Source organism: Podarcis bocagei (assembly GCF_964188305.1).
Source record: "Podarcis bocagei genome assembly, chromosome: 6".
Lineage (NCBI taxonomy): Eukaryota > Metazoa > Chordata > Lepidosauria > Squamata > Lacertidae > Podarcis > Podarcis bocagei.
The window spans coordinates 74,087,870-74,101,239 of record NC_138130.1 but is presented as its reverse complement, the minus strand read 5'-3'; positions in this window follow the sequence as shown (position 1 = coordinate 74,101,239).

Below are 13,370 nucleotides of genomic sequence, written 5' to 3'. Positions count from 1 at the left end.
AGTTAAGAGTTACAGTGCCACATTTAATGGGCTTTTGTCTCATAATGGTTGGAAGGGAATTGAGCTATAATGAACCAGTACGATCACAATACTAGCTGATCGTTCTGTCTAGCCCATCTTCCAAAGATGTCAATGGAACAGCATTTAAAATGGTGGAAGGATTATTTTCTTTGAATGTAAATCTCACATTGCCCTTTAGTAAAATGTCTGACAAAGGCCTGATTCTGCAGATTCACACAGTTCAACCTACTGTGTGCTGTGGGTGGTAGTACTTCACAATCTGCTGCTGTCTCTAGATCTTCCACATAGTGATTCCTATAGATAAATTTTAAGGGTTCAGTGTCATACAACAGAAGCTAAATCCAGTCATGACTGCACTGGCCTTAATCTCAACATATTCCAAATTCACAGACAGACTTGACCCTTTAGTCTCACCACTTGAAATAACTGCCTTTTATCCGTCTGACTAACCTGTAGGCATTTCCTACCCCATGTCAGAAGACCGTGGACTGCTGAATTTTCAAGAGCAGACTTTTTTCTTCTTCTTTTTTGCTAACTCTCCTTGACTGAGTTTGATGGCAATAGTCTTGGGTCTCTAGTGCACATTTCAGCTGCTGGACTGCTGTAAGAGAAAGATGATGTAGAAATAGATAATATAGATTGATGCATGTTATAGGGAAAACACAGACATATTTGAAGCTTAGAGCATGAGTGGAAGTTTCATGCTGCCTTATTATTTTCCCACAGATCACGTTGTCAAGAAACAGGCTCTCTTTCCGCTCCCAAGAGATCTTCTCATTTTGCACATCCAAGTTATGGTATTGCTGCTCTCCAGAAATAATCCATGTGTGGAGGTTAAATAAGTTCAGAGTGTTAGCAAAGTGAAGAATCACTAATTAACAGTCTCCAACAGATCTGCATTTTCTATTGAAGCCTATAACTCCAGCCTGTAACTCCTCAACTTTTTGCTGATTTTGTTATTTTGTGTCATCGTTCATCTCAGATTTGACAGTTTCTCATATCTGTTCTCGCCCACCCCACATTTGTTGGTATTTATTTTGGATTTTAAAAAGTATCCAACTGTTAACTTTCTCTAAAACACTTTAATGTTTATGCTCAGTGTATTTGTAAACACCAAGCCAAGATCATTTTGTCCCAAAACCTTTAGGATTAGTTCATTCCAGCAAAAGATCTACTGCAGCCGTTTTATTTTATTTTAGCAATACTGTGGCTATGAGTAGATCACAAGACTTAAAACAGCAGCACTGTAGCCAACCTTGGAAGAGAAGTTCAGGAAGCCACAGTGCCACATTGTTGTTGTTGTTTAGTCGTTTAGTCGTGTCCGACTCTTCGTGACCCCATGGACCAGAGCACGCCAGGCACTCCTGTCTTCCACTGCCTCCCACAGTTTGGTCAAACTCATGCTGGTAGCTTTGAGAACACTATCCAACCATCTCATCCTCTGTCATCCCCTTCTCCTTGTGCCCTCCATCTTTCCCAACATCAGGGTCTTTTCCAGGGAGTCTTCTCTTCTCATGAGGTGGCCAAAGTATTGGAGTCTCAGCTTCAGGATCTGTCCTTCCAGTGAGCACTCAGGGCTGATTTCCTTAAGAATGGATAGGTTTAATCTTCTTGCAATCCATGGGACTCTCAAGAGTCTCCTCCAGCACCATAATTCAAAAGCATCAATTCTTCGGCGATCAGCCTTCTTTATGGTCCAGCTCTCACTTCCATACATCACTACTGGGGAAACCATAGCTTTAACTATACGGACCTTTGTTGGCAAGGTGATGTCTCTGCTTTTTAAGATGCTGTCTAGGTTTGTCATTGCTTTTCTCCCAGGAAGCAGGCATCTTTTAATTTCACAGCTGTTGTCACCATCTGCAGTGATCATGGAACCCAAGAAAGTAAAATCTCTCACTGCCTCCATTTCTTCCCCTTCTATTTGCCAGGAGGTGATGGGACCAGTGGCCATGATCTTCGTTTTTTTGATGTTGAGCTTCAAACCATATTTTGCGCTTTCCTCTTTCACCCTCATTAAAAGGTTCTTTAATTCCTCCTCACTTTCTGCCATCAAGGTTGTGTCATCTGCATATCTGAGGTTGTTGATATTTCTTCCGGCGATCTTAATTCCGGCAAGGGATTCACCCATTCCAGCCTTTCGCATCATGAATTCCACATATAACTTAAATAAGCAGGGAGACAATATACAGCCTTGTCGTACTCCTTTCCCAATTTTGAACCAATCAGTTGTTCCATATCCAGTTCTAACTGTAGCCTCTTGTCCCACATAGAGATTTCTCAGGAGACAGATGAGGTGATCAGGCACTCCCATTTCTTTAAGTACTTGCCATAGTTTACACCACTATTTATTGCAGGAATGAGGACCCTATGGCCCTCCAGATGCTGTTGGACTCTGACTCCCATCAGTCCCAGCCAGTATGGCCAATGGTCAGGGATGATGGGAGCCGTAGTCTAACAGTATCTGGAGGGCTATGGGGCTATGTCTGGTTTATACCAAGCACTTCAAACAGAAGTTAATGGGGCACCTGTTCAGTTGCCAAACTACTGTATGTTGATTGAAAATGTTTGCCAACACCCTAAACATCAGGACTTTCAGAGGGCTCCATATGCCTCTTGGAGCTGCTTTCAAGAAATACTTTTTCCTGACCTTCCAAGTAGCTGCAGCCTTTCCCTCCCTAGTCTACCTGCCCAGACATAGTTACGTTGCTCATTTTGTGGTGCATCAATAACTGAGACAAACCTCTTCCTGCTTTCAAAAGCTTCATTGTTCGGTTGCCCAAAAGCAATGCTTTCCTGTCACAATGAAGCTGGCAAATGGTTCTGGGTGGCAGCTGCCTGTCCTGTCTCCGCTCGAAGGCGGAGAAGCAGAGGCATGCCTGGCAGGTCATCTCTTTAAGTCCAAAGGGCAAATACTTGCCAGCTTGGGCCTACAGGGGAACAGCAGACACAAGTAGCACTCTCAGTTGTGCAGGTGGCTTGCGGGAGCGGACGCCCCTGGTCCCCAAGGTATGCAAGAATCAGGTATGTTCCAGCAGGGGATCCAGTTCCAAAATACACTTGTGATTGTTGTGAAGGAGTGAGGATTATCTCTCACTGCAAAAGGAACCTGAAGCTCAGAGGGACCTCTGCTCTAATCTTGGCATGGAAAAAGACAAGGAACTTAAAACAGTGTTGTGTTAAAATCAGTTCTTTGTCATTTCTTAAGCCTGTGCTTATATTCTGTTAACAAGCAGGAATCTCAGCCCATTATGCTTTCCCTGGAGCTATTTCTGTTTAAGAGAATCATTTCACATTATGCCACAATCATTTACCCTCAATAGCCAGAAGCTACGTTGATGGCTGTGAGTTAACCATAACAGCTCTCCCTTGCTGCTTGCCTTCTTAGATGTTTGACTTCAGAGTCTCTCAAGGCTTGGACTGGAAAACAACCCTTTCCAGCCTGAGACTCCTGTTTGTGTGGACAGGCGGAGTCCCTCAGATCCCGAGCGGCCCCCTCCCCGTCATGTGGAATAATGAGTCAAGACAATGTGCTATGGGATTAAATTGGCCACAACTTTATTAAATTTCAAATGTGGGTAGACCTTGGCTCAGGCATTGGGCGTTCTCCCTCCCCAGTCCCCAGCCGGGGACCTAGGGAGCATCAGGGTTATCCAGTGTTTGGGGGGGGGGATGGGCCGGCTCTAGAGAACATATGTTCAAGCAGAGATAGCCGCCCCCGTTACGCCGCCGCCGCAGGGGAGGGCAATGACGACCTTTCAGCGTATGGTCAAAGCCTCCCTTCAGAAACCCCTTTAACGGGGAACCCTGGTATCGCCGCTGCAAAGAGGAAGATAGACTAAAGGATTCTGCCCAAGGCCTGATACCGCCAAAGTTGTGACGTTTTGTTACGGGATAGGCGAAACCTGCCAATGCAGGGAAATTCCTTTCTGGCCCTTTAACAGCAACCTTGACGTAGCAGCACCCGCATAGCTGTGAAGAAAAGTTAAACTGCAAAACCTGTGAAGAAAAGTTAACCTGCAAAACAAGACATTAACTGAGGGTGGGTAGGGTGGGAGAAGCTCTGGAGCCAAGTGAGGATTCCCAGGTAAGATCCTCCCTCTATTGTGTGGGCAGGTAATCCCTCCCCTACCTGGCCTGGTCTCCTTGGCAACGCTTCCCCCAGGTGGGATTGGATAGCTGACTGAGGTAGGCGGAGACCTCCAGGTATCCCACCTGAGGGAAGGCGAAGCCAAGCCTATGCTGATGGAGCCGCTCCAGATCCAGGGGCTGCGCGTGTCCACGCAAAGGGCGCCCCCCATTTTTATGCGGGGAGTGGTCATTCTCGACCATGGCGGCCTAAAAGCTTCCACAGTGAAGAATTTAATCGAGGTAACGTGGGCTGCATTTACAGGACTGTATTCCCACAAAAGTGAATCTGATTCTGCAGACATTGCTAGCTCTTCCACGAACCTCCTGTGAACACTGGAGAATGAGATTCATTTTGAAACTTGTCAGCTGGTCAGGAAAAGGGGTGACTAGTTCTTTCACGGTGATAAAAGGTCTTTCCTATGACACTCCTTTTGACAGAGTGAAGTGATGAACATCACAAGACACTTCCTGGGGACAGCTGTCATGAGGAAGCAGTTAACTGGAACTGGGACAGCAGAATCATGTGGGGTAGTTTTTGCTGGAATATACCATTCAGACCCTTGATAGGGAAAAGTGGAGATTTGAACCCTGGCCCTCCAGGTCTATGGTCAAACCACTACACTGCTCTGGTTGTGATGCAATCTGCATAAATGCAATGTAGAGATAAATTATAAATTAAATTATGCTTAGTCTTCTGTCCAAGGGCTGGTGGACAACTTCAAGGTCATGGCTTTCTGTCCTTACGGTTCGATGTCTTTTAACCTTATAACAGAGAACTTCGAACAGAGTGCAATCTCTCAAACAGAGGACTGCAAAATAGGACACATGACCACCCTAGCACCAATCAACATTGTTGCTCTCTAACAGGAATGGATTTAAAGAGACAAGCCAGTGCTCTTAGTCCCACTTTCATGGTATAGGCCTAAGAAAACTCTCTACAACAGGAAAAGCTAGGTCCTAATTATATCTCTCCTTACCTTACCTAATGGCTATATGGATTTAAATCAAAGGCAGGTCCATCAGTCCCACAGCATTCTTCATTAATCAAAGGGCTGTAAATATGCACAGCGTAACACTGAATAATTTACTGCATGTTTACTTACAATCCTATTTTGAAAGTGTGTCTGAGCTCCTGTCAGCAAAATGCATGAATCACTCATACTCTGATAGGCACATCCTATGTACTAGTTTCCAAACAAGTTTCCCACAAAGGCAGCCTTGGAATCAGGAATCTCCTAATTTGGACATGAGCCTCTGTTCCCTGTTTGACAAAGACACACCAAGTGTAAAACAAAGCAAGCAAGGCATTAATATTAACAGTGCACTTAACATAACAGTACCATTGTTGTTGTTAATAATAATAATAATAATAATATTTTTTTAGAAATATCTGTTGTGGGCAAAGCTGTGTGTCTTCAGATGACCAGCTACCATTTTGATGCTTCCAGGTGAGAAAAAGAAGAAGAGTTTGGATTTGATATCCCACTTTATCACTACCCTAAGGAGTCTCAAAGCGGCTAACATTCTCCTTTCCCTTCCTCCCCCACAACAAACACTCTGTGAGGTGAGTGGGGCTGAGAGACTTCACAGAAGTGTGACTAGCCCAAGGTCAGCCAGCAGCTGCATGTGGAGGAGCGGGGAAGCAAACCCAGTTCACCAGATTACGAGTCCACCGCTCTTAACCACTACACCACACTGGCTCAACCACTACAGCTCAAGTTGAGGTGAATACAACCATATTAGGAAGTGGTCTGTGACATCCATCCACATGATAAGGAAACATTTACATCTGGAACCAATCAGAAATCTGGGAAAGCAGGGATACTTCAACAACAACAACAAGAAGATAGCTAGATAGTAAATATGACCAGTATGAAGAAGATTCTTATGTATGGGGCTCAGAAGTGTGGACCTCAGGACCCTGATGTAGAGCTATGATTCCAAACAACCATATATTTCCACCTCTGTAGAGATAGAAAACAAGTTCCACATGGTCATAACTGGACATGCCCCAGTTGTTTCTTCCACTCTTGAGCAGAGAGGTATGTCTCCTTCTCTGTGAGTGTTATTCAAGGTCCTGGGAGCATTGCCATTGGCTAGATCAGTGATGGCGAACCAGTCCAACAACATCTGGAGGTACACAGGTTCCTATTCCTGGCCTAGATCCTGTTGGGGGGAGCCCAACCTGCTGCTGTTTTTACACTAGCCCAGTTGTTGCTTTGCTGCCCTCCTTCTCTACACCTCAGGGGCTTTGCTTCCATCTTCAGCTCACTAAATGTCCAGTGCAAGACAAAACAGGATGGCCATTGGGGAGAGGACCTTCTCTGTGTAGATGCCTCATCTATTGAACTTCTTCCACAGAGCAGTTCATCAGGTCTTCCTTGCTATCATTTAGGCTAGGGTTACCAGACGTCCCCGTTTCTCAGGGACAGTCCCCCGATTTCATCTAATGTCCCCGGGAAACGCAGCAGTGGCAGCCTCAGCAGCCTGGAGCAGTTGACTCTGGCTGGCTTCAGGAGCTGCTAGGAAGTCCCCATATGATGGTGGTGCAGGGACTCTAAGATGCAACTTCCGGGCTGCCTCCACCTTCCCTGACCCCAGCAACTAAGCTGTGAAGGGAGGCTTCATGCTGCCTATCGGAGGGGGCAGGGATCTCTCAGTTAGGAAACGGGAAGCCTCCCTTCCCAGCTGTGGGATCCCCACCCCCTCCTGCTTGCACGCAAGTAGGAATGGGATTGGGGCTGCTCCAGTGGGAAGGGTGGCATCGCACTGCCCGAGCCTTGCGCTGCTGCCGCTCTCGGCCCTCCTTCTCCGCCTTCCATGCCTGACCCACCACACATCGCTTCCCCACCACCACCACCACCACTGCAGAACCAACAGCTCAGGGGCTGCCCAGGCTCATGGAGAAAGGAGACAGAAGCCTTGGAGGAAGGGGAAACGTGGTGGTTGAGGTCAAGGCGGCGGCCGCCCCTCTGCTACTGCCATTGCTGTAGCATCAACGTCCCAAATGTGTAGTAATTAATTAATTAATTAATTAAAGTGTCCCTAGATTAATTGAAAAATCTGGCAACCTTAATTTAGGCACCAAGCAAAACCTGTTTTAGGAGTTGTGGGGTTTGGGCATTTGCTATTAAGAGAATTTATTTGCTTTTTTCAGGCTTTCATTGTGATCTTTCTATTTTTTTTGGGGGGGGGTTGGTTGGTTCCCTTGTGTAGATACTGTTTTTTATTATGAGTTGCAACCTGTCTTGAGGATTATGTGATAGCAAGGTGGCATAAAATTATTTTAAATTAATAAAAAATAAAGCCCACATCCACAACATGCTGTGTTTGCAAGTTCTACATAGGGTCATTCTCAAAATGGTGGAAGCACAGTTTCTTAAATGTGATACTGGAAATATGGCAAAAGATTTATTGAAATTCATGTGTGTGAAGAGGTTATGGGAAAATAATTATCCCATAGATGAAACCAGGATGCAAAGCAAAGTATTTGACAGCAGGGAGTCTTTGTTTAAAAAGTAACCTAACAAATGCATTATTCTTGGGCCAAGGATAAGTCAGTATTTTGTCAATAACAGTCATCAGGGAAGCCAAATAAACAGAAAGAAAAGGGGCTTAGAAGGAAAAATAAAAGCTTCTGTCACATAATGCCTTAGGTGCACCTTGGTACCCTTGCCTTTGATGCCTGAGATGTATATTTTCAGGACCCACCCTATTTTTGTAATTGCAAATTTTGTCATTGTAAGTTTTTAAAAGCTGTTTTTAATGTTGTGTTTTAAATTGCTGCAACCTGCCCTTAGGATGAAGTTCAGAAGGATGATCGTTCACAAGACAATGGATGATCATACTTGAATGAAATAGCTATTCTGTTAAAATGCTTCATATATAAAATATACCTATTTATTGCAGGTTATACAGAAAAAACCAGCTTGAATTGCTTGTACTGCTTGGGTTGCTCCTGCTGACGTGGAGACAGAGCTAATTTCCAATAGTGTGTTGACAACACAACATTGGTGGTGATACATTGTAAGGCTCTGAATCCAAGTGTGTTACACACTTGGATCCGGAGCCTAATATTAAATACCGGTAACTGCTTTTCTGCCTCTCCCTGTGCTAGGTCCCAACACTTAAATCCCAACACTTTAAATCCCTGCCTTCTTCATCTATCCCTCTAAGCTCTGCTGCCTGAAGCTGCCTGCTTCACCTTGTTGCATAGTAGGGCTGGAACTGTAAATAAAATATAGCCTTTTAAAACATGTACACACACACACTCCTTATAGATTTAGATATAGATATATCAACATCACACACAGAGAGATCTAAACTATGCATTCTCCTATAAATTGAATTGAATTTTCCAGTGGAGCAACAAAGCATGACTTAAACACAATCTATTCAGGTTTTCCATAAAAGTATGCTACTTCCGTGTTGTATATTACTTTTTATCAAGCCTAGTACACCGTGGTTGCAGTGATGGGAAGAATACTGAAATGTACAGGTATGAGACAAACCCTAATCTTTTCCAGCTCTTGACTATGTTTTTATTATTGTTTAAACTAAGTATATCAGTTTGCAAGCAGATCTATTTTTTTTCTTTGCTGAGGCTACTTTGTTTCCTAAAATTATAAACTTTATCAATATTTGATGAAGCCAAGACTCCTGGAATAGTTTTGCTGTAACTGTTATCATTTTATCATTAGTTCTGGAATAGGAAGTGCTACAAAATAGATGGTTGAAAAACTGAGTCACAGTAACAGAAAAAGGACCCTGTCCTCCTTTAAAAAAGTGTTTTTTAGTGATAACCAGTAACTGTAGCACTTACCATTTACAAAAACAAAAAGCCAAGCTCTGAATGGAAAAAATATTCTCCGAAGAAAGTTCCTTTTCTTCTAAGAGTTGCTTTGTGCTGATTGTCCTGGGACAGGAGCTGCAAGAGACTGATGCAAGGCCTGATGTCAAACTAGGGCCTGGGTGGGCAGGGCAACTTAGATGGGATCTATCTAAAGGATATTCCTCAGGATGTTCCTGGATTGAGCCATGGTAAATCAGGGAATCCAACAGAAGACAGTGCTCTAGGGATTGGAGGAAGAGATGAAGGAAACCTTGTCAAGGTATTGCAGAACTGGGCAGGAAGTGACTAGGCAATGTGCTCCAGGATGGGTGGCCATTTTAATATTTCTTGAAAGCTAAACCTTATAGCAGGGATGGGGAAATCTCAGACCAGGAGGGGATGGGAACAGTGGCCATCCCTAGCTGATGCTCAAGGCTCCCTCCAAGCCACAACTTTCCAAGCCACATCTGCTTCATTAACTGATTTTTAAAAAATTGAATTTATACACCATGCTTATAGCTGCAAGTCTCAGCAATTGATTGATTGCTTATAATATTTTTCTGCTGCTTTTCATTCAAATGAATCTCAAAGCAGCTTATAAACAATGACTAGCATGATCGAATATAACAGAACTTCACAGACGCAGCACAAATCATATAGAATAATTAGCAAATAATCAGTGAAGCAATTACTATCTATAAAAGACTGTTAACAAAGCGACAACTAAAAAAAATAAGCTAAGGATCACAATTAAAGCAGAGGTCATATTATACAGATTAACAAATCAATCAATATCGTTTATAATCTATAAAACAAAATAAAGAACATTAGCAAAACAGCAGCCAAGAAATAAACTAAGCACTGTTAAGTTCATACACAACTCCACGACTCATAATCTTTCGCTCTATTTAGCTCATTCACACACACACACACACACACACACACACACACACACACACACACACAATGCCTGCAGCAGTGGCTCCTTCTGAAGGTTTCTTGGGCTGGAGGTGAAGCAGCAGAAGTGAAACCAACCACCCTCCTGATAACAAACAAATTCACTATCCCCTCCCAGTTCTTTCTCTGGAAACAGCTCTCTTAGGGCTGAAGGGCTGGGGGCAAGGCAGGTGGAAAAAGCCATCACCTCTCCTTGCATGTTTTTGCCTGACTGGAATGTGTCCTTCAACTCTGATAATGCTCCTTGCAAGAATCACAGAGGGATATATCACTGTAAAAAAAACTCGCCTACTGCACAGAAGGCAAGGCACCAACTGCTGCTAGTTTAAATTTGCCGAAAACAAAGCCTGCCAATGTGAATTATGACTTCTCATTGTCCAGGGTATATCTCTTGTGCTTTTTCCTAGGGAAGCTCACCAAAGACAACAGACCCAGAGGCCCTCATTATTTGTGAAAAGTGCTTGGAACAGTCTTGACCTCAAGCGTTTCTGAAGACCTCTCATTATTCCTGCTCCTTCTGTCAAATATACAGAGGCCCACAAAAGGAGAGAGCTGTAGTGTGTGTGTGTGTGTGTGTGTGTGTGTGTGTGTGTGTGTGTGTGTGTAACTATCTGTTATGACAGGGATGGGAACCTATGGTCCACTAAGCGATGTTGAACTACAACTCCCATCATCCCTGACCATTAAGCTATGCTTGGTGGGACTGATGGGAGCTGGAATTTAACAAAATCTGGAGGGCCTCAGGACAAGATTAGCAGTTGACACATCAACTGTTGTTAAAAGATTATGCTACTTCAGCACCAGAAAGCATCGTCCATTTCCAGCTCCTTTGGTTCCTGCTAACACAAGCAGAATAAATATTTAGCAGTTTATAGCTTTCTTTCCTGAAATGGCTACTGCAGTTATAGTGCTTTAGAGCATGAACTAAGAACTGGATGTTTCAGTTCAAATGTCAGATCAAGCATGCATTTGCTGATTGGGCTCAGCTCCCCCATCAGCAGTGATGGAATAACACCACTAAGAAACTCCTTATATAAATGCAAAGTTATTATTCTTCCATCTTCACTAGGACATGTGGGTATCTTATTTGCAAGGGCAGCATGGAACAGAGAAAGTTACTATTCTTTCTGACTGTAACCTGTCACACACAATGCTTCCCCCACCCCCTTCCTGTGAGTGGTCCTGTAAAGAAACTGAAGGCAAACAAACTCTAACTCTAACTTTGCCCTAACTCTAAAGATGGGGATGGGAGCAGGGAAGGAATGCATCTATGAATGAACAATATGCCTTCTTCTGAGCATGAAGAACAAGCACGAAGGAGGTTTCCCAACCCGCTCACAAGTCCTTATAATATCAGTGGAAACAGTTGGTCATGGCAAGTATTAACCGCTTTCAATTTTAATCTGAGGATTGTCATTTGTCCAATTTTAATTTATTTGAATTAATTTTGGGGTGCATTTTAATCAATTGGTTGCTTGTTTTTATGCATATTGTATTATTTATATGATGTTAACCGCTCTGATCCTGGCTCCAGCCAGGGAGTGTGGGGTACAAATAAAAATTTATCATCATCATCATCAGCTAGCCTCTGCAGCTCTTTCTGCCTCTTCTCTCTTGGGGGCAGAATCTGAAACTGGACTGTATCACCAACTGGCAAGATCAAGAAAAGATTAACCCACACATCCCAGCACATCACTAATCATAAAGTAACTTTGTGTGGACTTTTTTTTTGGGTGGGGGGTAAACTACTTTGTGAGATAATGGCTGAAAAGCAGGGCATGAATGCAGTTAACTAGCCAAGCAACTCACTGACTCCATCACCAAGAAAATAGGGGTACATTCCCCATTTCCCCCACCTGTCCCTAAAAGAAAGGCAGAATATATTTGCATGCCCCCCAAATCACCAGAATGGATGTAAACATGTTTGCGAAAACTGTGGGCACCCTTTTTAGCTTATCATTAGCCAGGACTGATATCCAAGACCCAAATCCTTCCCCATGATAGCTTGACATTATGGGAATGATCCCGCTCAAAGTTAAGCACATTTAAACACCATTGATTTCAATGGGAGGTTTAGTTTTTCCAGTATTTAAGTTACTTTAATCAAAATCAATGTGCTTAATTTTTGACTTTATTAGGTTCTTATAAACAATAGTTTTAAAAAATGATAATACTCAGGATTCTAACAAAAGCCAAACATGGGGCCGTCATGAGTTTTGATTGTTGGCTTTATGGCTTTTTCCAATTATTTTGAAGTAGATTTGCTTAGTATATATTTGTGTGTGTGTGTGTGTGTGTGTGTGTGTGTGTGTGTACATGTACATTTATTCTCATTTCTCATACAATAGTTGTTCACTGGTCTAAGTGCCAATGTTTGGGTTGGCTTCCATTGAATAATTTCATGGTTTCTTCCCTCACCTTTCAGGTAGCCAATAGTTTGCCTTTGAACAAAACTTCAGACCCCAATTGTTTTGGAGAGAAACTTTTTCCCTTGTAGGTTTTATAGCAAGTATTGATTAAAATGTACTTCAGAGAAATTCCAGTCTGTTTAACCAAGAGCGCAAGCACGCAAACCCAGAGGCTCCACTCTTCATTCGAGACATAAAGTCTCTCGTCTTGGGAAGGGGTGGCTCAGCTTACATTAACTGCTGGCCTTTCAGTTCAGTTCAATGGAGTTCACAGATATTTGAGTTCAGTTCAATGGAGTTCACAGATATTTGAACTAGAGTTACCCTCCCCGCCACCCAATTAATATTTCAGAGTTCCATTGCTTGTACTTTATCTCCTAACCTGGTTCACTCCAGATATTTTGGGCTACAAGTTGTGCTGGCTGGAGCTGATGGGAATTGTATTTTAACACAGCTGGGGGACCCTAGGATGGGGACCATTGCTGTTATAGTTCTTCTTTAATGTACAAAGCAGGCACTTGTGGGTGCACACATCTGTGCTGTGAACTTTTCATGATACATGAGTTTGTTTCCAAAGTTGGGGTGGGAAGGAATAATCTCATCTGGTTGTAAAACCTTCATAACGGCTGTGTCTTCCCTATCCTGAGTCATTCTGCTGGTTTACAAGGTGGTGTGGTTTCCGCTGCACCCATAAGCAAGCCACCCTCTCATATAATCCTTGGTGCAATGTCCTCTCACTTAGTTTGTTTTAGGGACTGCAGGTGCCATGATTTCACTGTAAAGGGAGACGGAGCTCTCCAGTGAAAATAAACATTGATCCAAACTTCACTCCTACTAAAGTTAAAACCAAACAGAAACATTTTGAAGATGTTTTGGAAAGTTCATGTAAGGATACTTAACGCTCCCCCCAACCAACTTCATGCAGTTCAGGACACGAAGTTGTTCCAATTGACTGTCTACCACCACTTGTTGAATCAATGTATCTCAGAGCTGCAGACAGGGCTAGCCGTACTATTAGGTAG